The sequence below is a fragment of the Mirounga leonina genome, unplaced genomic scaffold (assembly GCF_011800145.1).
Source record: "Mirounga leonina isolate KUSES-001 unplaced genomic scaffold, KU_Mleo_1.0 Mir_118, whole genome shotgun sequence".
Taxonomy (NCBI): domain Eukaryota; kingdom Metazoa; phylum Chordata; class Mammalia; order Carnivora; family Phocidae; genus Mirounga; species Mirounga leonina.
This window is the reverse complement of record NW_023270277.1, coordinates 1,884,849-1,907,173: the sequence shown is the minus strand read 5'-3', so window position 1 is coordinate 1,907,173 and position 22,325 is coordinate 1,884,849. Positions and strand designations below refer to the sequence as shown.

The following is a 22,325-nucleotide window of genomic DNA, read 5'->3' as shown; positions in this document are numbered from 1 at the left end:
GTGCGTGTGGAGTGCGTGTGGAGTGTGTGTGTTCTGCGTGTGGAGTGCGTGCGGAGTGTGGAGCGTGTGTGCTGGGCGTGTGGAGTGTCAAGAGCGTGAGGAGACTGACGGGGTGCGGGAGACGTGCTCAGAGACTTGTGTTAGGCGCGCCTCCTTTGCGGGTGGGGGTGAGTGCATGGGCCACTGGTTATTTGGCCTTTGTCACCATCCCTGTGTACACAGGAGGGGACGTGAGGGTGACGATGATGGAGATGATATTTATCATTTAGTGCTTAGGTACCAGGCCCCTGGCTAAGTGCATTACATGGATTATCTAGTTTTATGTTTATTTTAAAAATTGTTCCCAGTTTTTTTGAGATAGAATTAACATGTAACATTGTATTAAAGCTCACAAGAGAATGATTCAGTATTTGGGCGTATATATTGTGAAATGATCACTGCCATAAGTCTGGTTAACACCTGTTACCACACGTAGTTACACACGTGCTTTGTTTTGTTTTTGTTTTTTTCTTGTGATGAGAACTTTCAAAATCTACTCTCTTAGCAGCTTGCAAATGTACACTAGGGTGTTGTTGACTGAAGTCACCGTGCTGTGTGTTCCATCCCCAGGACTTACTTATCTTGTAACTGGAAGCATGTACCTTTTGACCACGTCCGCCCAGTTCCGTGCCCCTTACCCTTGCCTGCCTCTAGCAGCCACCAATCTGTTGTGTCTATGAGCTCTTTTTTTTTCCCTTAAGTTTCCACATATGAGTGAGATCATACAGTATTTGTTTTTCTCCATCTGACTCATTTCACTTACTATGATGCCCTGCAGGTCCATCCCTGTTGTGGCAGATGGCAAGATTTCCTGCTTTTTATGGTGGAATCCTATTTCATTGTATATTATGTGTGTATGTATATATATTTCTTTCTTTAAATATAATTTCTTTATCCATTCATCCAACGGTGGACACTTAGGTTGTTTCTGTGTCTTGGCTGTTGGAAGGAATGCTGCAGTGAACATGGGAGGGCAGCAGATTATCTAGCTGAATCTTCTGTTATTATTTGCATATTCCCAGTGAGGAATTTGTTACAGTGATTTGCCAGGCTTAGCAGCGCTAGATAGTAGTGGGGTTGGGATTTGAATCTGTGCGCCTTGGTTCCAGAGCACCTGACCTACAGGTTATTAGGCTTCAAGGTTGTTCTTTCTGGGGGAAGAATTTTGTAAATATACCCGGTTACAAAAATGTTTTCTTCTTACTGGTTTTTGTCATGAAAGATAGTTATAATAGTCACCACTTTTGGGTGATGTTTGTAATGATGGTCAAGTGTTGGAGTTGAGAGGCCAACGAGATCAAAGATCTTAAGCACAGGCCCCCTTTATCTCTTTAGAGATATGCTTTATAGACCCCAATATTTTGTAGCTTGGGTTAGTCCCAGTACCTGCCTTTCCTTGACATTGCTCCTGTAGGCACAGGGTCCCACAATTGTGTTGTAAGCACACTGCACCAGACTTCCTGTCCTTCCAAGTGGGGTCGTGGGAGCCGCAGATGTCCTCAGAGGTGTTTATCTCTACAGCCTGGGTTTGGATGCACGTTTGGGGATTGACGTGTGCCGTGTCACCAGAATCTGTTCTGGCTTCTGAGTTTTGAACAGCAGATCAGGAGAATTCTGATTCCCAGGGGTCCTCTGAACATGGCCGAGTCCCTTCAACTCCTGGTTTTGGACAGCGAGGGTTTGAGTGGGGAGAGCTCAGATGACAAGGGATGCCTGCATTGTTCTTACACAGTCATCTTACAGAAGTTAGAATTCCGGAATACAGGGCATGTTTTTAATTAGCTGCTGCTGCTTTTTTTTTTTAGATTTTATCCTGTATTGTCTCCACTCCTAACTAACCTCTTTGGATCCCATCTGTATCGTATTTCTGTCCTCATTGACTTTCTGTAGCACCTCCAAATTTAATATCATCTGGAAATTTAATTAATGTGCTGTTTACTGCTCCTTCCAGATCACTAATGAAGATGTTAAATAAGGCTTGATCCCCAGAGCACCCCACTGGACACCTCCTCACAGCTTAATGTTCTGTCATTTATCAGTGCACTTCCTTTATGTCCTTCCTCCAGGTTTCAAGCCACGAGGGGGTGCTTAGACAAAGCTCAATTTGAATTCATTTTTCCAGTAACACTGTAAAAACCCCGGTGCCAAATCCCTCCCGCCACCCCAGATATGCTGTTTGCCCTGTTCTTCCCCAGGCTAGTGCTGTGTGCTCTGCGCCCCCCCCCGCCCCCGTGGCAGCAGCGGGTTTGGGGCTGCACTGAGGGAGCCCTCAGCAGCGGCCTGGTGAGGCCGGGGCCCGGCCACGAGGTGCTGCTTGTCTGAGGTGCTGTGCACCTTGCACAGAGGCGTCTCGCTGTTGTCTTAGTCTCCGTGGGTCACCGTGCCAGGTGCCACAGACTGGGGGGCTCAGACGACAGAAACGTACTCTCTCCCGGCTCTGGAGGCTGGACATCTGAGACGGGGGGTGAGCAGGCTTGGCTTCTCTGAGGCCTGTCTCCGTGGCTTGCAGTTGGCCACCTCCTCCCGGTGTCCTCACGTGGTCCCCCCTCTGTGTCTTCATCTCCTGCTGTGAGGACATCAGCTATTGGATTAAAGCCCACCCAGACGGCCTCATTTAACTTAACAGCTGTGTCTCCAAATACAGTCACCTTCTGAGGTTCTGGGGGTCAGGGCTTCGCCATGTGAATTTTGTTGGACACAACTTAGCCCATAACAGCCGTGGATTTTTTGATTGATTGATTCATTTACTTACGCAAGAGGTTTGGGGAGGGGGTTCCATCTTGATTAGGTTCTCAGACCGAATGTTAGGTAACCTGCCTGTCATCACTTAATACGTTCCTGGTGTTTCATGACGCCGTTCACCTGTGAGGTGGCACACATTTTGCTTTTGTGTTTTTGACTACAGGCGAGACCTTGGAGGCCTGCCATCTATTTCGCTGAGGCCTTTTGAGTCACTCACTGTTGAGACTGGGCTGTGACTAGGGACGCGTGGTCAGGAGGGGTGTGGCAGGGGAGACTTGGCCTGGGGACAGTTTGGCGGGGTGTGGCCATGGACATGGCACGGAGGGGGTCTAGCTGCTCTGTTCTGCGTAGCCTGCTTTGTTGGAGGTCCTGGGGCAGGTGCAAGGTGGTGGGGGGCACGTAGCCAGTGCAGCCCAGGCCTGCAAGCAGCAGCTAAAGAGCCGGGCTGGGGGCAGTGACCGCACTTGTGCTCTGGGCCTCTAGAGAGCAGGACTTCCCAGGCAGGGGGCATCGCAGGCCCAGGTTGGTGTTAGTCTCCCTTCGTTGGAGCAGGGCCTGGCAAACAGCCTCTCAAAGGGCAGGTCGGAGTGAGGCATCCATGCCCAGGGCCAGGGGGTTTTGAGATCAGACCTGTGTTTTCCAAAGATCGCCTAGGAATGGGAGGGGATGCCCAGGGCCCAGCTAGATAACCCTGATGCTGCTTCCCCCTCTGCCGTGTCATTCTTGTCGTTCTGTGGTCCTGTGGCTCACCAGACATAAAATTATGTGAAAATAGTCTAAAAAAAAAGTGCAAGTACTACGAAAATGAGAAAAACCTTCTCAATATGCTGGTAAAATTTCAGGAAGACAGAAAGACCAAAAGATGGTTTTTAAAAATAAAAAAATTAGACATGTAAGCCCAAGATGGAGAATAAAGGCAAAAAGATGTGGCACACGGTTGGTAACTTACGATATTTTAGAAGTCTTCTATATAAGTGGTGACCTGCTGGGCTCCTCTTTGACCCCGTGAAGGGGCGGGTGAGCGGCTGCTGGTGTCCCCGGCAGCCGGAGTCCGTCTCGCGCCCCCGCGTCAGGGGGAGAGCATCCCACGTCAGGGCTGGGATGTGGTGTTCATCCGAGGAAGGTGAAATGTCAGGAAGACTGTAGATCATGCCAGCACGGAGTCCTCGGGAAATTAGAACAATGAAGAGCTGACGGAGCAGCAGGGCCGCGTGAAATATGGCTGGTGCGTTGGCCCTGCACTCCGGAATCCTGCTGCTCACAGGGGGCCCTGCCCGGCTCCGCTCTGCAGTGAGGATGAGCAGAGCCCTCTCTGGCCAGGGGAGCCTTCCTGGGCTCCAGCGGCTCCGTTTGGGTATAGCCTGAGCTGTCGCTGGGACTGCGTGGGGGTGGGAGTGGGAGGCAGCCGGTGGGGCGGGGGGGGCGCCGTGGCACACCAGTGGCTCCTGGCCTCACCCCCTCCTTCCTCCTTCCCCACTCCCAGCAGAGCCCACTTCCCTCCTTTCCCTTCTCCCCAGGCCCAGCCGGGCCTTCCTTTCTCATCTCAAGGATTATGATTCCACTCCTACAACTGTTTCCCCTCAGGCACAGATCTGGGTTCTCAGCAGTGTTTTTTGGCAACCCGCAGGGTTTCCCTGTGCCAGCCCTGGCGGTGACTGGCTCCGTGGCCTTGAGCACGGACAGACCCTCCCCAAGGCTCAGCCTGCCTCCGTGAAACTGGGAGTACAGGGCCGGGACGACGTGACTCCCGCGGGAAATGCCTGCCCCGCGTGCTTCATCTTCTGTGCGCTCTCCCCACGTTGTCTTTCTGTGCCTGCCTCCCAGTGTGGGCTCCCCATCCTAGGGCTCCATCCACACCCCGGTTCCCACCCACTTCTGCTATTGTCCTGCTGCTTTTCGTGCTCATTTCTCTACCTTAAACCTTCTTTCTGCAAACGTCTGCCCATCACGGGGGTCTCATCCCACAGGGGCCTGTAGCAGCCCCCACCCCCCACGGACGCTGGGCGACCACTGTGGGCACAGCGGCTCTGGCACTGGGCACTCTGAGTGAGAGGCTCCCCCGGCCTCACGGGGTCGCGGGGCCCACTGGGCGGATAGGTCATGTTTGCCTCTTACAGGTTTCTGGTGCAAGATGGGAGTGTTCAGCAGAAGTAGGGCTGACCGAGAAAACACGGGGCACCCCAGGAAACTTGAATTTCAGACACATAGGAATAATTTTTAGCATACTTATGTCCCGTGCAAACTGTTTTTACTTTTCAGTCTGGCAGCCTTGGTTGGAGGGCATGCCCCAGACAGAAGGCTTAGGTGCCATCCCCTCGGGAGTGACGCTGGGCAGTCAAGAGGATGTGGCTGTCAGGGAGGCAGAGCGGGGCCGGCGAAGCAGCTCTAACGATCGAGAACTGTCTGGAGCCCGGGACACCGGAGATTTGGCCGAAATCACCAGTGGAGGTTCTTCCCACCAGCGCCGCTATACGCAGAGCACAGGGAACGGCGGGTCTCCTAGGCCCTTGTACCGGCTCAGTCGGGCGGCCCTCCGAGAGCCGCGTCTCGAGGCTGGGCTGCTGCTTCTCACGGGCACCATTTCCTCTGCACCTCTCACCGCCTGTCGCTCTGACGTGGAGTCGGAGGTCAGAGTGCCTGTCTCCTGTGCTCCTGGGACAGCCCTGCCCAAGGCGTCAGACCTCGGTAGACGTTGCTGACCTCGTGGGCGTGGGCCCCTCCAGGCTGGAGACGCTGCTTTGGCTCAGCTCCAGCCGTGCGGGGGCTGCCCTGGCTCTCACCCTGGAAGGGCCCTTGAGAGGCCCGATGTCCAGATTTTATCTTATTTTTGGTTTGCACAAAAAGAGATTTTTGTAAAGGTGATCGTGTACCTGCTTAACAGTTTTAACAGCAAAGGAGGCTGTGTAGCAAAACTGAGACCTCCCCTCTACCCCTAGCCACCTAGCCCCCAGTTTCCCTGCCAGGGGCAGCCACTGTTACCCCCAGAGGTTTGGTAAGTCAGAGTTAAAGGTTTTGGGCTGAATCCAAAAGGAAGCAGTGTAGTCTTGTGTGGCAGGGTTGGGGGAAAGATAGAATCGCATGTAAGAACAAGAAAGTTGTTTTGAAAACCTGAAAATGAAGATGCAGGTTTCTGAGTCATCCTTCATTCCAGAATGATCCGTCCCTCACTCCACCTGGACTTTAGGTAGAGCACATATTGTTGGGTCTGAGTATGTAGGCAGAAACAAAACCCGCAAGACTCTGCACCTTTATGATGCCTCCCTGGCTCTGGCGAGACCAGGGGCGTGGCAGGTAAGGCATGAGGTCGTGAGAATAGAGGTGAACAGGAGATCCCACTGCTCCTCAGACCTTTTCCACCATCTGTCCTGGGCACTCGACAGGTCACCACTAGAGAGTCTCTCCTGGGAGTCACTAGGCGGAGGTCCTTGCAAGGAGTTGCTCTGGAAGACTCAGCAGCAAACAGGCCTCAGTCCCTCATCCAGCCCACTGGAGCTGCCTCCCTTGGCGCCCTGGCTGGGTCAGCTGTCAGGTCATCCTCGTGAGCACAGTCCCTTGGTCAGGGAGCCCGAGAGAGGATGCAGAGCCAGCGTTTCCCCTTAGCCCGCTCAGACCCTCCTCGTTCCTCTCTTCCTTCTGCCGGCAGTTTTCGAGGGCCTCCTGTCGAGGGCATGGTTCTGGCCATTGAGGACCTGCGGACGAACGAGGGGTGGGTCTGGCCTTCGGGGGGGCCACAGTCAGTAGAGCAGAGAACACCACCCCCTAACCGGCAGAGCAGGAAGAGAGTGATGACCCAGGGCCCGACAGGAGTTAGAGGGGCTGGGGGGTGCCTTTCCCCAGAGACAGCACTCCGTCATCCCATCTGGAAGGGCCTTTGGGCACCTCGAGGGGGCTGAGCAGTGCGTGGGGCGCACTTTTGGAGTCAAGCTTGTGGAAACTTGGTTCTGTGTAACGGGGCCGGCTCCCCCGACCCCACCACAGGCCTCATCTGTAGAACGCGCGCTGGGCATTCTCCTCCAGGCATGTGAAGATCACGCAAGGTGACTGCAGAGGGGCCGGGAGCAGTGTCTGCTGCGCGGCAGGTCTCGTGAACGGTGGAACTGGATTCCCTGAGAGGCGCTGTCTGCCTCTGGACGGGAGGCAGCTGTGCAGCAGGGCTGTGCTTTGTCTCATCCAGGTCCTTGCCTGGTGTCTGCACTGCGTTGTCATGGCCCTTTCTTGGGGCTTCCCCTGTACGCTGGGGACAAAGCTGGAAGGTTGGGAGTGCGTTAGAAATGCGCACTGAGGGGCGCCTGGGTGGCTCAGTCCTTAAGTGTCTGCCTTCGGCTCAGGTCATGATCCCAGGCTCGTGGGATCGAGCCCCGCGTCGGGCTCCCTGCTCAGTGGAGAGCCTGCTTCTCCCTCTCCCACTCCCCCTGCTTGTGTTCCCTCTCTAGCTGTCGCTCTCTCTCTGTCAAATAAATAAATAAAATCTTTTAAAAAAATTATTTGAGGGGGCACCTGGGTGGCTCAGACGTTAAGCGTCTGCCTTCGGCTCAGGTCATGATCCCAGAGTCCTGGGATTGAGTCCCACATCGGGCTCCCTGCTCTGCGGGAAGCCTGCTTCTCCCTCTCCCACTCCCCGGCTTGTGTTCCCTCTCTCGTTGTGGGTCTCTCTGTCAAATGAATAAATAAAAAATCTTAAAAAAAAAAAAAAAAAAAGAAATGCGCACTGAAAAGGATGGACAAGCACCGAATGGCAGAAGTTAGCTTTTGGAAGGGTCTTAGAAAACTGGACTTGGAATATCATAGAGGATTTTTTTTTAAAGATTTTATTTATTTACTTGACAGAGAGAGACACAGCGAGAGAGGGAACACAAGCAGGGGGAGTGGGAGAGGGAGAAGCAGGCTCCCCGCCGAGCAGGGAGCCCGATGTGGGGCTCGATCCCAGGACCCTGGGATCATGACCTGAGCTGAAGGCAGATGCTTAACGACTGAGCCACCCAGGCACCCCTCATAGAGCATTTTTAAGAAGATCACTGTGAAGTCCTATAATTGGGTCCAAAAATTGAACTGCACACTTTGGGAGTACGTGTCTTCTCCTTAGCAAGGACATGGCCAGAGCAGGGGTTTGCTTGTCCAGCAAACTCCTTTTTACGCCACAGCCACACAGACATCCGCACAAAGCTGGCCTTCGCTGACTGGGGTGAGAGGTCAGGGCACACCTGGGACGCCATCTCTCTGCCATAGAGAGAGGCGGCCTCAGTTCCTTTCGTGGTGGCCAGGGGCCGACTGGAGAGAGCCCGTCTCCAGCTGTCTAGGGAGGGAGGGGCGCTGTGTGGGCCAGCCACTGAGAGCAGCGGGTGAGCAGTTGCAGCCATCTGTCTGTCGTCTATCTGTTGGCCAGAGACACAGGGACCCTGATCCGGTCTGTCCTTGCAGCAGACGCTGATGGCCCAGGCTCCTGTGACTGTCGGGGGACGGGGCCTAGGTTCTTCGACCCCTGTCCAGCCCTGTGTTTCCGCAGACCCCCTGGCGTGCCTGCCTGTGTTCTTTCTAAGTGGAGATGGTTAAACGGGTTGGTGGGAGGCTCCCCCCACCCCCAAGTCGCAGCATCTGTTGAATTAAATGCATGGGAGAACGAGACGCAGACTGTTCTTGGAGAACGTCAGTTCGCTTCTGGCTCTGAAATACTTGGCTGCCTCCTGTGTGTTCTGAGTGTGGACAGGACCAAGTCCTTGCCCTTGGGGGATTTGTTTGTACTTACCCTCCCCAAGAGAAAAAAACATTGTTTATAATTAATTTTTTAAAATGTTCTTTAAAATGTGAAAACAAATCCTTTCCAATTTACCCAAATTGTTGAAGGTATGGAGTTTGCCACATTCAGTAACTCTTATGCCTTTGGGTACTGACCTACATCAGGATTGTCAAGTCACTTTCATATGAAGTTGATGAATTCAGGAATTTGGGGTCTCTGAATTTTCCATTTGATTTTGAAGGAAGACTCTATGAAGAATCTTGTTTTAGTATCTTATTTATAACAGATACCTTGACTGTTTACGGGAGCTAGTCTTGGATGGAATGGCATCAGGATAAGATCTATATAGATTTCCAAACCTGTATAAGCTCTCTGTAAAAATCTATACAAGTTACAAAGCCCAGATAATTCATCTAAAGAATTAGCAAACTGTGTGTAGGGAAGAATTGCTCGAAGATAAGGAATTAATGATTAATGGCTTTTTTTTCTTTTAAAGTAGGTTCTACGCCCAGCATGGAGCCCAACACAGGGCTTGAACTCATGACCCTGAGATCAAGACCTGAGCTTAGATCAAGAGTCGGATCCCTAACTGACTGAGCCACCCAGGCGCCCCCATAATTAGTGTTTTTGAAAATCCTATATGTATTTTTTGAAAATCAGATTAATTTGCTGGCGTAAAACATAAGACCAAAGAGAATAAAATCCTATTTTGTTCCTGGTTTCTCAGCTACTGAAGCATGTGAGGTCGGAACTCTTCTAGTGCTGGAGACACTTCTGTCTGCACACAGATGGTGACCTGGTTAGATCCGCATGCTGCTTCGCAATTTTCAAAACACTTGTCAGGCTATTTCAATGTGATATTTCTGGTAATCTGAGTGTAGACATCTTCGTATACCCCATTTTACAGAAAAGGAAATAGAGATTCAGAGGAATTCATTTGCTCAGGATCTCATAGATAACATATCAGAATCATATTTCTAAGAGAAATCTACCATTTTCCTCCCAGCGATTATTTCTCCTAATGTATGGAAAACTTAGACTGATTTGTTTATTTGAAAAAAATTTGATACTTTGGGGGCAAAGAATCATACAAAATTTAGTAGTGTACCAAAATTTAATAGATAAAAATAATCTTTAAATATGTGTGAGATACAAGAGACGTCATACCCAAGTACAACCGTGCCCTAAAGATCTCGTATGTTGGGCGCCTGGGTGGCTCAGTTGGTTGAGCGACTGCCTTCGGCTCAGGTCATGATCCTGGAGTCCCGGGATCGGGTCCTGCATCGGGCTCCCTGCTCGGCAGGGAGTCTGCTTCTCCCTCTGACCCTCCCCCCTCTCATGTGCTCTCTCTCATTCTCTCTCTCTCAAATAAATAAATAAAATCTTAAAAAAAAAAAAATCTCGTATGTTACATGTACTATAATACAAACTTACTGTAAAGTTCAGATTAGCTCTCTGTTTTTAAATTATCAAGACTTTTAAAAGCCTTTGAGGAGTTACTGATATTTCTTTTTTCTTTTTAAGGACTTTATTTATTTGAGAGAGAGAGCAAGCAGGAGCCGGGGGAGGGGCAGCGGGAGAGTGAGAAGCAGGCTCCCCGCTGAGCAGGGAGCCCAGTGCGGGGCTCCATCCCACGACCCTGGGATCATGACCTGAGCCAAGGGCAGGTGCTTCACTGACTGAGCCACCCTGGCGCCCCTGATATTTCTTTTCTAACAAAAACATCAAAAGGGAAGATTTTTACAGTATCTTAAATATCCTATTCTTTGGAAACCATTTATGTTGTTTAGGCCCTAGGGAAGAAGACACAGCAAACACCTATTTGCTATGTTCGGTCTTCAGTGACCCCTGAAACACTGTTTCCTGACCCTAGTTCTGTACTAAGCATGCACTCCTCATATCTAAATCGCTCCTCATCTCTGCTCTCCTGCAGAATGTGCTGATGTGCTGCTGGACACCTGCCCGCAGTGGATACGGGGTGGTGGCTGGCTCCTCCTGTCCCCAGAGGGGCTGTGCTAAAGATGGAATATTCCAGTTTAGAGCATCACAGGGAGCTCCCCTGACCTCCGTGCAAGCTGCGGTCATGAGGACTTGCAGCCACACGTGTTAAGTCCAGTTCGAGGGAGCAGACTCCTCCAAAGATGTGTCCGCAGCGAAGCCTTCACCCGCGTTGTCGTGTCTTTCTTGGCCCTCCGGTCTGCGTTCCTGCTTCCATCACGATTCCCCTCTTGTTAATAAGTGGCACAGGTGTTATGAGAAGAGCAGGGAGAGGTGAGCCAGTGAGTTAAATCCTCACCCCAGAAGGAGGTGTCTGTCCTTTAGGGGCCTGTCCCTGGTCCTGGGCAGGCAGCGGCCACGCGCGAGCCCTTCTCTGCCTCTTTTCAGCCCGATGCTCTGGACCATGCTTTGGAGGTTGAGTTGTTTTGTAAGCGGTATATACTTGGGTTCAATGTGTGTGTATTTTTTGTTTTGTTCACTCTGCCCATCTTTGTCTTTTAATTGACCTACTTAGATGATTTATACTTAAATTATTGGTATGTCAGGTATGAAGTCCACCGTCTTATTTGTCTGTTCTCCTCATTGATCATTGCTCTTGTTTCTCTTTTCTTGCCTTCTCTGGGTTACATGAACATTTTGTGAAATTTCGTTTTGATTTATGTACAGTGTTTTTGAATATACTACTTTGCATGTTTTCTTAGTATTTGCTCTAGATATTAGAATCTACATATATAACTTATTAAGTCTACTTTGAAAGATGTGTAGAACATTTTAGTAATTAGGTCTTTGCTCTTTCCACTTTTAAGATACAATTATCTGAAGTGTTTTCTCTGTATTCATTGATCGTGAGGTGTGGTGTTTTATATACATACGTATATATGTGTGTGTATATATGTTTTTATATATATGTACATACATGTGTGTATATATATATATATATATATTTTTTTTTTTTTTCTCTTGCTTAAACGATAGGAATTAATTTCCCCCCAGTTCCGGAGGCTAGAAGACCCAGGCCAGGCTGTTGCAGGGTTGGTGTCCTTGAGGCCTGTGGACGGCTGTCTTCCCGTGTCCTCATGCTGGCTCTCCTCAGTGCTGGGTTATGGTTTTTCATGACTTAAGAATCACGAGGAGATGGATAGTCCGTTACACTGATTTTTACCTGTTTTGTTCTAATTTCCTTTCCGAAATGGGAGACATTCTCTGGCCATCCTGTGAGGCCAGGTTTGCTGGTGGCAAATTCCCTTGGTTTTCCTTCTGAGAATGTCTTCATTTCCCCCTCCTTCCTGAAGGGTATTTTCACCGAACACAGAATTCACCGTTGACAGTTTATTTCTTCTGGCATTTGGACAACTTGTGGCACTTCCTGTGGCCGCTGTGGCCCCTGATGGGAGATCGGCATCATTGACATTGGTGGTCCTGTAGGAGTCCATCGTCTCTGATGCGCCCACTCTTTCCTTGTCTTCCATTTCCACACAGCCAATTACGATGTGCCTTAGGATAGCTTTCTTTGGGGGTACCCTGTTTGGGATTTTCTCAGTTTCTTGAATCTGGATGCTGTGTGGTTCACCAAATCTGGGAAGTTTCCAGCTAGTGTTTCTTCGAATATTTTCCGGCCCTGCTCTCCCCAACCTGCCCTGAGACCTCCTGGGTGTGAATGTTGGCTCATCTGCTGTGGTCCTGCAGGTTTCTGAGAGTCTGTTTGTTGTTTTAGTCTATTTTCTCTCTGGTGTTTGAGTTGGGTATTTGCTGTTGTTCTGTCTTCAAATTCATGGATTCTTTTCTCTGTCATATTCATTCTGCTATTGAACCCATCCCCTGAGTTTTTAAATTTTGGTTCCTGTATTTTTCAGTTACAGGATTTCCATTTGGTTCTTTTTTATATCTTCTATTCCACTGGTGAGGTTTTCTTTTTTGTTGTTTTTTTATATTGGTTTTGAGTATTGGTTGCCCATTGTGGCGTTTTTTTTTTTTTTTTTTTTAAAGATTTTATTTATTTATTTGACAGAGAGAGAGATAGCGAGAGCAGGAACACAAGCAGGGGGAGTGGGAGAGGGAGAAGCAGGCTTCCCGCCAAGCAAGGAGCCCGATGTGGGACTCGATCCCAGGACCCTGGGATCATGACCTGAGCCGAAGGCAGACGCTTAATGACTGAGCCACCCAGGCGCCCGCCCATTGTGGCGTTTTTATAATGGCTGCTTTAAAACCCTGTCAGATAATGCCAGCGTTGATTCATCTTGGTCTTGGTGTCTCCTGATTGCCTTTTCTCACTCAGATGCGGACTTCCCTGGCACTTGGGAACTTCTCGATCTTGTTCCAGGAGGCACTCACCGTGTCCAGGTTTAGGGAGTGGGTCTTGTTTTACTTCCATGCTCTGTGGCCCCACTGACGGTTTTCGGGGCCCTTGCAGTGCGTTCGGGTGTGGTTCATTCTTGGTGCCTCTGGGGGAGGGAATGAGGTTTGCAGGATGTGGGTGGCAGACACTTAGAAGACCCTCTGGATCCTGAAATACAGGAAAGACATGGATCAGAACTAACGGATTGTTTTCAGCCTGGTAGTGGGAAATACAGTGTTGGTGTTGCCAGTGGTGACCGAAGGCAGCGGACAGATGGCCACGTTAGCTGTCCGTCTGGTGTCTTCTCCTTCCCCTTGTCCGTTCCCCTCTCTGGGAGCTGCTGGGCCTGAGACTGGGGCCCCAGTTACTGTGTTGATGGGGGACAGGATGGGAATGGAAATTTGAATCTCAGACATTAGCATCACTTAGCTTGGGCTGGCGGGGCAGGCGACTCAGGAGCATGGCCGGCTCTTCTCCGCGGCCAGCCTTGCTGTCCCTGCAGTGTCACCCGCCCTCATGCCCTGCGGTTCCTTCACCCAGTTGGGTTATGTCCTTACCTTTGTGCGTGGGGACCGGATACGCTCTCTTATGTCGTGGTTACAGAGTTATGGCCCAGGGAAACAATGGCATTTCAGAACCCTTCATTTTAGATAGCTTAGGGTTTTTGTGAGTCACACTTTTTTTAAACCATTTTTAAAAATTTGAGTATGGTTGACACACAATGTTGCAATAGTCTCAGGTGTACAACATGATGATCTGACGACTCTCTACGTTGTGCCGGGATCGTCACGAGCGTAGTCCCCACCCGTCCCCACACGACACAGTTAGAGGAGCATTGGCTGTATCCCCTGTGCATCCCCCTGGCTTATTCATCCCCTCACTGGGGGCCTGTACGTCCCACTCCCCGTCACCCGTTTTGCCCTCCCCTCCCCTCCCCTCCGGCAGCCGTCAGGTTGTTCTCTGCCTTTATGGGTCCATTGCTGCTTTTTGTTTGTTTATTCATTTGTTTTTTTAGAATCCACATATGAGTAAAATCGTATGGTATTTGTCTTTCTCTGACTGACTTATTTCACTTAGCATAATACCTTCTAGATCCATTCATGTTGTTGCAAATGGCAGGATCTCATTCATTTTTGATGGCCGAGTAATATTCCATTGTGTGTGTGTGTGTGTGTGTGTGTATACACCACATCTTCTTTATCCGTTCATCAGTCGATGGGCACTTGGGCTGCTTCCATATCTGGCTATTGTAGATAATGCTGCTATAAACAGGGATGCGTGTATCCCTTCAAATTAGTGTTTCTGTCTTCTTTGGGTAGACACCTAGTAGTGCAATTGCTGGGTCGTAGGGTAGCTCTATTTTCAACTTTTTGAGGAACCTCTATACTGTTTTCCAGAGTGGCTGCCCCAGCTTGCATTCCCCCAACAGTGCACGAGGTTCCCTTTTCTCCGCATCCTCACCGACACCTGTTGTTTCTTGTCTTTTTGATTCTAGCCATTCTGACAGGTGTGAGGTGACAGCTCATGGTGGTTTTTGATTTGCACTTCCCTGATGATAAGTGATGTTGAGCATCTTTTCATGTGTCTGTTGGACATCTGTGTGTCTTCTTTGGAAAAATGTCTATTCAGGTCCTCAGCCTATTTTTAATTGGAGTATTTGTTTTTTGGTGTTGAATTGCAGAAGTTCTTTGTATATTTGGGGTATTAACCCCTTATCGGATATGTTGTTTGCAGCTATCTTCTCCCCTTCAGCAGGTTGCCTTTTTGTTTTGTTGATGGTTTTCTTTGCTGTGTAAAAGCTTTTTATTTTGGTGTGGTCCCAATAGTTTATTTTTGCTTTGTTATGAATCACAGATTTGATTGATGTGGTTTTATGATAATTAATCTCCATTTAATCCAATGTAATTGTATAAGATTTAAAAAATATTCCATTTAAAAATAAGTAAAAACTATTTATTTGGGTCTTATATTTGTTTTTATTTATTATAGCTGTGTTTCTGTTTTGGCTAAAGTCGTACTATTTTGAAATAGAATAAAAGCTGTTGTCAGATCACATGATGGAAGAGCACACTTAGCCAGCAGAGGGCGAAGCTTCTCTGGGATTCTGAGGCCACGATAGTAATCATGTTTCACATTGTTTTCGTTGTGCCTGGGGGGAAACGCTCAGAAGTCACATTGTGGACATCTGACTTTTTTGTGGCTGCTCATCATCTTTTGAATAGCCTTCCTATATTTTGGGGAAATTCCTAGGTTATTACCCCGTTTCCCATTATGGAAATAAGAAATCAGATGTGCGGTTTCCCTGTGACAAGGACTCCGCGTGTGACCGGGGTGCTGCCGATCAGAGGTGGCCACCCCAGACATCAGGGCTCCCACCGTTTCAGCATGCGTGGCTGCAGGTGGCTTTGGGGTGTTGGGGGTCACGGGGGCAGTGCTGCAGGCGACTTCCAGGTCGTCACAAGCTCCTGGCACACCAGGAACACACCGGTGGCCTAAGGGAGCAGCGGCAGCTGTGGGCTGGCCTTCTGGGTGCTGGGTGGGGGCCACAGAGTTTTCCCGTCAGGCCAGTGCCTTCGTGTGGCTCCCAGAGCCCCTCCCCTGGCACTCCACCCTTGCCCGGTTCTCCAGCATGACTGACATCCCTCTCCTTTCCCTGAACCCTCAGATGATCTCCTCATCCGCAGAGGCAGCTTGTGTGGGTTGCACCTGACGTCTGATGGGTACACCCTAGACGGGGCTGTCGGAGACCCCAAACCAGGGGTCTTTACATAAAGCGGCAGTGGTGGTGGCGGCCTGACACGGACCAAGTGCGCACGTGGCGGGCTGGGTCCCATTACAGCCCTGCTTCTAGCGGTGGGCAGCGAGGCCCAGCCAGCTCCCGTCCTCGTCCACGGCCACCCAGGCGCTCCCTGCCTATTGACCTCAGTGCCGGGCAGGCCTGCTCTCGTCCTCTCGCTCCCCCCGTGGCACCGAGCGCTCCCCGCCCGCTCCTCCCGCAGTACTACTTGTCCACTATGTGCCAGACCCCTGCTACGGTCCGGAGGCCGACCCTGATCCTCCTGAAGCTCACGGTTGGGTGGGGAGGACAGACACTGAACTGATATCCACCCAGAGTGACTTTGTCCCATGGCAGGTGTTCTGAGGGGCAGGAAGTCAGAGGCTTAATGAATCCTCAAGGGGCCAGGGGCCCCCACTGAGCTCTCCTGACAGTGACCGCTTTGACGAGGCACAGACCTCCGGCTTACGGATGTATCTCGTTGTCACCGTCCTATCCAGAGTGTGTCATCGTTCCCCAGCTCATTTAGGACCAGCCTGCTGCAGCGGGTCAGTGCAGTGAGAAGGCGCACCGGGAAAGATCGAGGGACAAACCAAGAAGAACTAGCGGGAGGAGGAGTGAGGTAGCCTGACGAGGTTACAGGTCTCTGATTGAGGGAGGGAGGCCTTGTGATTTCTTGGAAACCTTGTAGACCACAGTTTACCATTCAGTGCGCGTTTTCACAGTGCACCCTGGGGACATTACGGGTCCCCTTCTAGACCACTGCAGGGAAGTATCTCAGTGGAGCGGGCCGGATGACTTGTTTGGTTTCCCGGCCTGAGTACAGGTTACGTCTACACTGTAGCACGGTCTGTTAAGTGTGCAGGAGCATCATGTCTAAAAAAAGTGCGTCCCTTAACTTGAAAACACTTTACTCCTAAAACCTGACCACCACGTGAGCTCTCAGGGACTTGTAATCACTGGTCAGAGATCGCTGTAACAAATATAGTAACGAAAGAGTTTGAAATGTTGCGAGAATCACCAGAATGTGACGCAGAGACGGGGCCAACGGTTCTGACAGACGTGCTGGACTCGGGGTGTCCAAGGGCCCCAATCTGTACAAAACACAGTGTCTACAATAAAGTGAACCGTATTAAAACAAGGTGTGCCTGTAGTTCCTTTTCTGTGGGGGACTTGAACACTGATCCTTCTAGAAATAACCAAGGAAAAATTTCCCAAGTTGTAATTTTAATTGTTTCCTCTGCCTTAAAGTGAGCTTTCCATTTGCTTCTGGAGGTGTCACAGACTCTTATCCAGAGCTTTCCGCCAGGACTTGAGTGTTGGGCTGCCGTCATCAGATGCGTTGGCCCGCCGGCAGCCTGGTCAAGCTTAGAGCGACTGAGTTCAGGGAAGTTCGCTTCACTGTGTCCAAGACGTTTTCTGGTGGCTGAACCTAGAATCCGCCTGCAGTCACTGTGAGGATATTCTAGGTGGGGACTTTTTTGAGTTCCTTTCTACTCGGGAGATTTTGCTGCAGCCCGTGTAGATTCAGGGGGCCTATTCAAAAGTCCTCTCGGGTTCTGCTTTATCGTGTGTGGTGGTGTCCCCTCCCTCTGAGCCTCCGAGGCGGTCCTGTGCAGTCCTCTTGGTGTATTGCCCCCCTCCCGGTCTCTCCACCGGGTCAGAGCAAGGGGTTCAGAGGGGGCTTCTGCGCTTGTTTTTATTCCCTTGTGTTCCTAATGGAAACACCTGTCACATCCAATGCCCAAGATATTTTAAATGGTGAGTTTGAGTATCCAGAGATTTCGAAGGTGATTAATCATACTTTGCCACTTGTAGGTTTATTTTTATCCAACCACCTCATTTTGTCACTCTGAGCTTACATTTGGTCAGTCTTTGAATTGAAAGTAAGAGATTTGAATCATCAATGCAATGTTATTAGACCAGAAATACTTCCCCCAAAGTTGCTTTGTTTTTAAGCTAACACAGTTGAGACACGTTTACTGGAGGGATGGCACCGACCAACGTGAGTTGCCGGGTAATTATGGATGCCTCAGTATGTGGGCCACATACTGTTGGCTCAGCTGGAAGGAGTGAGTGTGTCCTCTGACTTAGCAACCTGCCCTAGGAGAGTCCCTGACATTCGACATCCGAGTGGCTGTCCTCTCGGCCAGTGCTCCTCGGGGCAGAACGCCCGCCCCTGTGCTTGTTGAGGAAGAAGGCATGTCTCCCACGCCCTCCTCTGATCTCGCTGGGAACTCGCTAATTCCACGGGGTGCTTGAAAGGCAAGGCCAGTTGTATCATCTTAAACAGAGAGAGTAGATCCTATACGCCCAGTGAGCGCTGGCCTCTGCTTGTCCCGGGACACCGCCGGGCTCAGAACATTTTGGAACCCCATTTGGGAATGTCTCTAGGAGTCAGCTTCATTGCTATCTAAAAAATCTTTCTCCTGACTTGATACAGTAGTTTCTAGCTCCTCATTACTCTGTCCTGTGTGGTTACCTGTCTCGTTCATCAGGCTGGATTCTGAGAGTTTTGACTGTTGTGAAAACTCAGGTGTTCCCTGAAGAACAAGATCTTACAATGAAGGATATATAGAGGAATGTTCTGGGATGGGTCTGCAGGAACTGCCACTGCATTTTGGGGTTTATAGGCTTTGTTCACTCTTTCATTGTTTGCAACCCACAACATACATATTTTTATAGAAAATGTGCTCTGGATGACAGCTGGTTTACAAACACACTGTTGATGGTCAGATGTTTACGTGATTGGGACTTTCTGCCTTAGTCCTGAAAGAAATGGATGATATATAGCTTCTTGTTTTTGTTTCTCGCTGATTTATTTTTCATGGAAATTGGTGTTGGCAAGGACGGCTGCCATAAGGTATTTAGGCCGACATACAAAGTGCATTTGAACTCCGTCTGTGGGAAGTAGTTAAAACACACACACATTGGAGAGTCTGAGGGGACGACATTGCCGTCCCCAGGCATAGACCATTGCCGACGCCCAGGCATATGTTTTAGGAACTGATGCGCATGAGGGAGCGCATGGGCGGAGTGCCCCGCTGTGGGGACCCGTTGGCTGTGGTGGGAAGGGAAGGGAGGCATCTCTGGCAGGACGGCCTTCAGGCCGTCGGTCCCTCTCACGCATCACCCACCGTCTGGGTGCAGAGAGAGAATGCATGCATCGCAGGGATAGTGGTCTTTCGAACAGACCAGATAGAATTTGGGAATTTCGACATTCGTAAACTACGTTAACGTCATCCAGGACATTTGTTTTGCAGAGTGAAACAGAGAGGTGAGGAGTCTTGCATGAGATTCCCCCGGTATTTGGGGGAGCTGTATGAAATTTGATGGTTTTGACCTAAAAACATGACGGTTTCCTGAGGTTCCAGCTGTTCACAGAGGGGCCCGGCCACCCTCGCCTGTTCGGATGTCTGCACTCTGCCGCGCGTGCTGGTGAGTTGAAGGGTGTCCGAAGAAGGGTGCTGTGGAGGCCGTGGCCTCTGATCTCGCGCTGCCTGTCTGAGGGTGGCCGGGCTCACCACCAACAGCGCTGGGGCTGTGGTGGGGGCCCAGGTTCTCTTTGTTCTGGAAGCCGGCGCTGAGCAGAACGCAGCAGCTCATCCACGTGAGCAGTACTGCTTGAATGGTGTCTTAGCGACATTAAAATTTCATAGACACCGTCAGGGAGGAGCTCTTCCACACACATGGATGCACCCCGTGGGGGGGTTGCCGGGGGGAGTATTTCCATTTCTAAAATTGTAAGCACACACAAAAAAGGTAGTTTGAGCTGGCTCTGTGGTAAAAGTCAACAATAGGATTTGCCCCCCTCCCCTTTTTTTTAAGATTTTATTTATTTATTTGAGAGAGAGAGCACGAGCTGGGGAGGGGAGGGGAGAGAAGGGGAGAAGCAGATGAGCAGGGAGCCCGATGCGGGGCTCGATCCCAGGACCCTGGGATCATGACCTGAGCTGAAGGCAGACGCCTAACGGCTGAGCCCCCCAGGCGCCCCTAGGATCTGCCCATAAAAAGAAAGCTAACATATCATAGGGCCCCACTCTAAGAAGAGGAGCTGCACGTACCACAGGAAATCCCTGGTCACATCCCATCTGTCTGCGGCCTTCCGTTCCCAGAATGGCTGGAGGAGCGCGATCCATCCGGAGCCAGCTCAGGGCTGTGCGCCACACGGGAAGGCGGCGGGTTTGTGAGGCTCACGGAGAGAAGATCCGGGGTCCTTTCAAACCCAGTAAGACTCCATGACCGTCACCTGGGGAAGGCACCGGCGAGAGTGCAGTGGGGCCGGCTGGGCTCGCCCAGGCATCCAGACTCCAGGCCAGGCAGCTGCACACACTCAGCCCGCCGTCCCGTTCTTGCTGAGCAGTGAGAGCCCGTCCTTGGGACGGCTGTTTGTCTGGACCTCACCGGTGGTGGTGGCGCCACGGTGGGTTTCACTGCAGAGAAAGGCTCTGCACCAGAGGACTGGCTCTCTCCCCCGACTCCAGAGGGCAGAGGGGGAGGGAGGTGCACCAGTTTCGATGACGTCGCCTGTGAGGACAGGCCTGGCTCCAAATGAAGCTGCCCCGGAGCAGTCGCTGCTTCGCACATAACACGTTCACAGGGACCTCGGGACGCCCTCGGCGGGAGAGGGCGGGAGAGGGCGGGGGCCGTCCATGTCACCGTGGCGGATGAAGTGTGTTTGTAGGGGAGAGAGCGCATCCCAGCATGTGGCCCCGTTACGCAGTCGCCGTGTCAAGCGGCTGGGACGTCGGAGTATGCTCCCGATGGAGCAGATCCAGGAGTCCGCAGAGTTATGTGGAGGACGTAGCAATGTGCTTGTGGCCTTCGGCCATCAGCGGGGGGAGGATTGTCGTTCCAGAACCAGTTTGCAAACACCGTGAAGACTGTGATTTCAAGGGTAGTACTGGGGTGACTTCGGGAGCCCCGAGTCCCTTCAGATTAGTGTTAATCTGTGACATGGCGATAGGCCTGGTGGATCCATCCCGGGGAAGCAGTAGCTGTAATCTGATGTCATCAAGACTGGATTCCGTGCCAGACACCCAGCCATCCGTAAAACGGTGACACCTCGTACAGCAGTGATTTCCAAACTTTTTTTTGGTTAAAGCCACAGAACCCATGTTCTCACATTGCAGGGAACCCTGATCTATGAAATGGCTGAGACCAGAGCTGCTGCTGACCTCTGCCAACAGCATCTGTTAGGGGATGAGGGGAATGGACAACAAATAGAGTGAGACCCTAGAAAGTTATCCCTGAGTCACTGCCATCTCAAATGGCCGTTGAGTCCGCGTCGCCTACCACTCTGCCCCATACGTTCAAAAGGGCCTGGCACATAGTAAGCACTGAGAAAATGCTTGTTGAACTCAGTGAAAGAGCAAATACGTGAAGGGTTTGCTCTGGGTCTACTTAAAAATAAACCAAAACTAATTCATAGTCCAGGACCACAGCCAACCACACAGCTAATGGGCTAAATGTGGCCCACTGCCCGGTTTTGTCAATAAAGTTTTATTGCCACACAACCACACTCACGTAGTGTCATGGCTGGGTTTTCATGCTGAAATGGCAGATTTGAGTCATTGCGACAGGGACCACATGGCCTACAAAGCCAAAAATGTTTACTGTCTGGCCCCTCATGGGAGGAGCTTGCCTTCCAACTAGGATGTGGGAGAAAGTCTGGTGCTTTCTCATGTGCATGAAGCTGGACTGGGAGGTTGATCCAGTAGCTCAGTATTGAAAAGCCCAAAACTCAACTCACCACACAACAGGGGACTGCCCGACGTAGAAGAGACTTCAGTAGCCAGTTACTGTAGATCCTTTTCCTTTATTGTTTATTAAACACTTACTGTTTACCAGGCTCTGTACTGCACTTCCATCTCCGTGAGGTGTGATACAGATGGAGATCTCTGCATTTGCAGACGAGGAGAGGGAGGCTACGTGGCACTCGGTGCCCCTCCGTGGCTGTGGGTCTAGGGCCTGCAGCTCAGCGCACCTGGCGCTCGGACCAGCGGCTCTCTGCACACCCTCTCCTTGCCTTTTCAAATTCGTCCTCTCCCGTCACCGTCCCGCCTTTATTCACTTACCCTGTTCCAGCCACATGTCCAGTGTGGAGTGTTTCTTCACGCTGACTCTCTTGGTCTTTCCTTTACGATCACACGTGCATGATGAGCTCCCAGCATGGGCCACAGTGGCCCAAACACTGGAGCCACAAGGGATGAGTAGAGCCCCCCCCCCCCCCCCCCCCCCCCCCCCCCGGGGCGGGGCGGGGGGGGGGGGGGGGGCCCCCCCCAGCAACCCCCCGGGGGGGGGGGGGGGTCCCCCCCCCCCCCCCCCCTGCCTCATGTCTAGGATCATGGGCAGAGAGAGGTGTTGCACTCCCATACAGGAATCCCGTGAGAGAGAGGTGTTCTCACTGCCACCACCTGCCCACAGCTGGTGCTGGGGGAGTCTGAAGCCTTCATCTGAGGTAAGAGACAAAGTTGGCTCCCAGGCTGGAAGCCCCCTAAGATGGGAAGTCAGAGGCTGTGAGGGCTCCAACCCAGACAGCTGAAATGGGAGAAAGGTCAAGGCCCTGGGGCCCATGCAAAGGAAGGATGGCCCGAATGGGCAAGATGGAGGGTGGGAGTGTGCAGCGGGAGGATGGGCAGGATGAGGGTGGGAGTGTGCAGGGGGAGGATGGGCAGGAAGGAGGGTGTGGGTGTGCAGGG

At 51.1% G+C, this 22,325-nt stretch overlaps 1 protein-coding gene across 3 annotated transcripts in view; it reads left to right on the top strand.

Annotated features, from left to right (window-relative positions):
- The window catches only part of LOC118007341 (EARP and GARP complex-interacting protein 1), a 123,906-nt gene that overhangs the window by 32,494 nt on the left and 69,087 nt on the right, over positions 1 to 22,325 (top strand). The gene's annotated exons all lie outside the window — the stretch shown is intronic.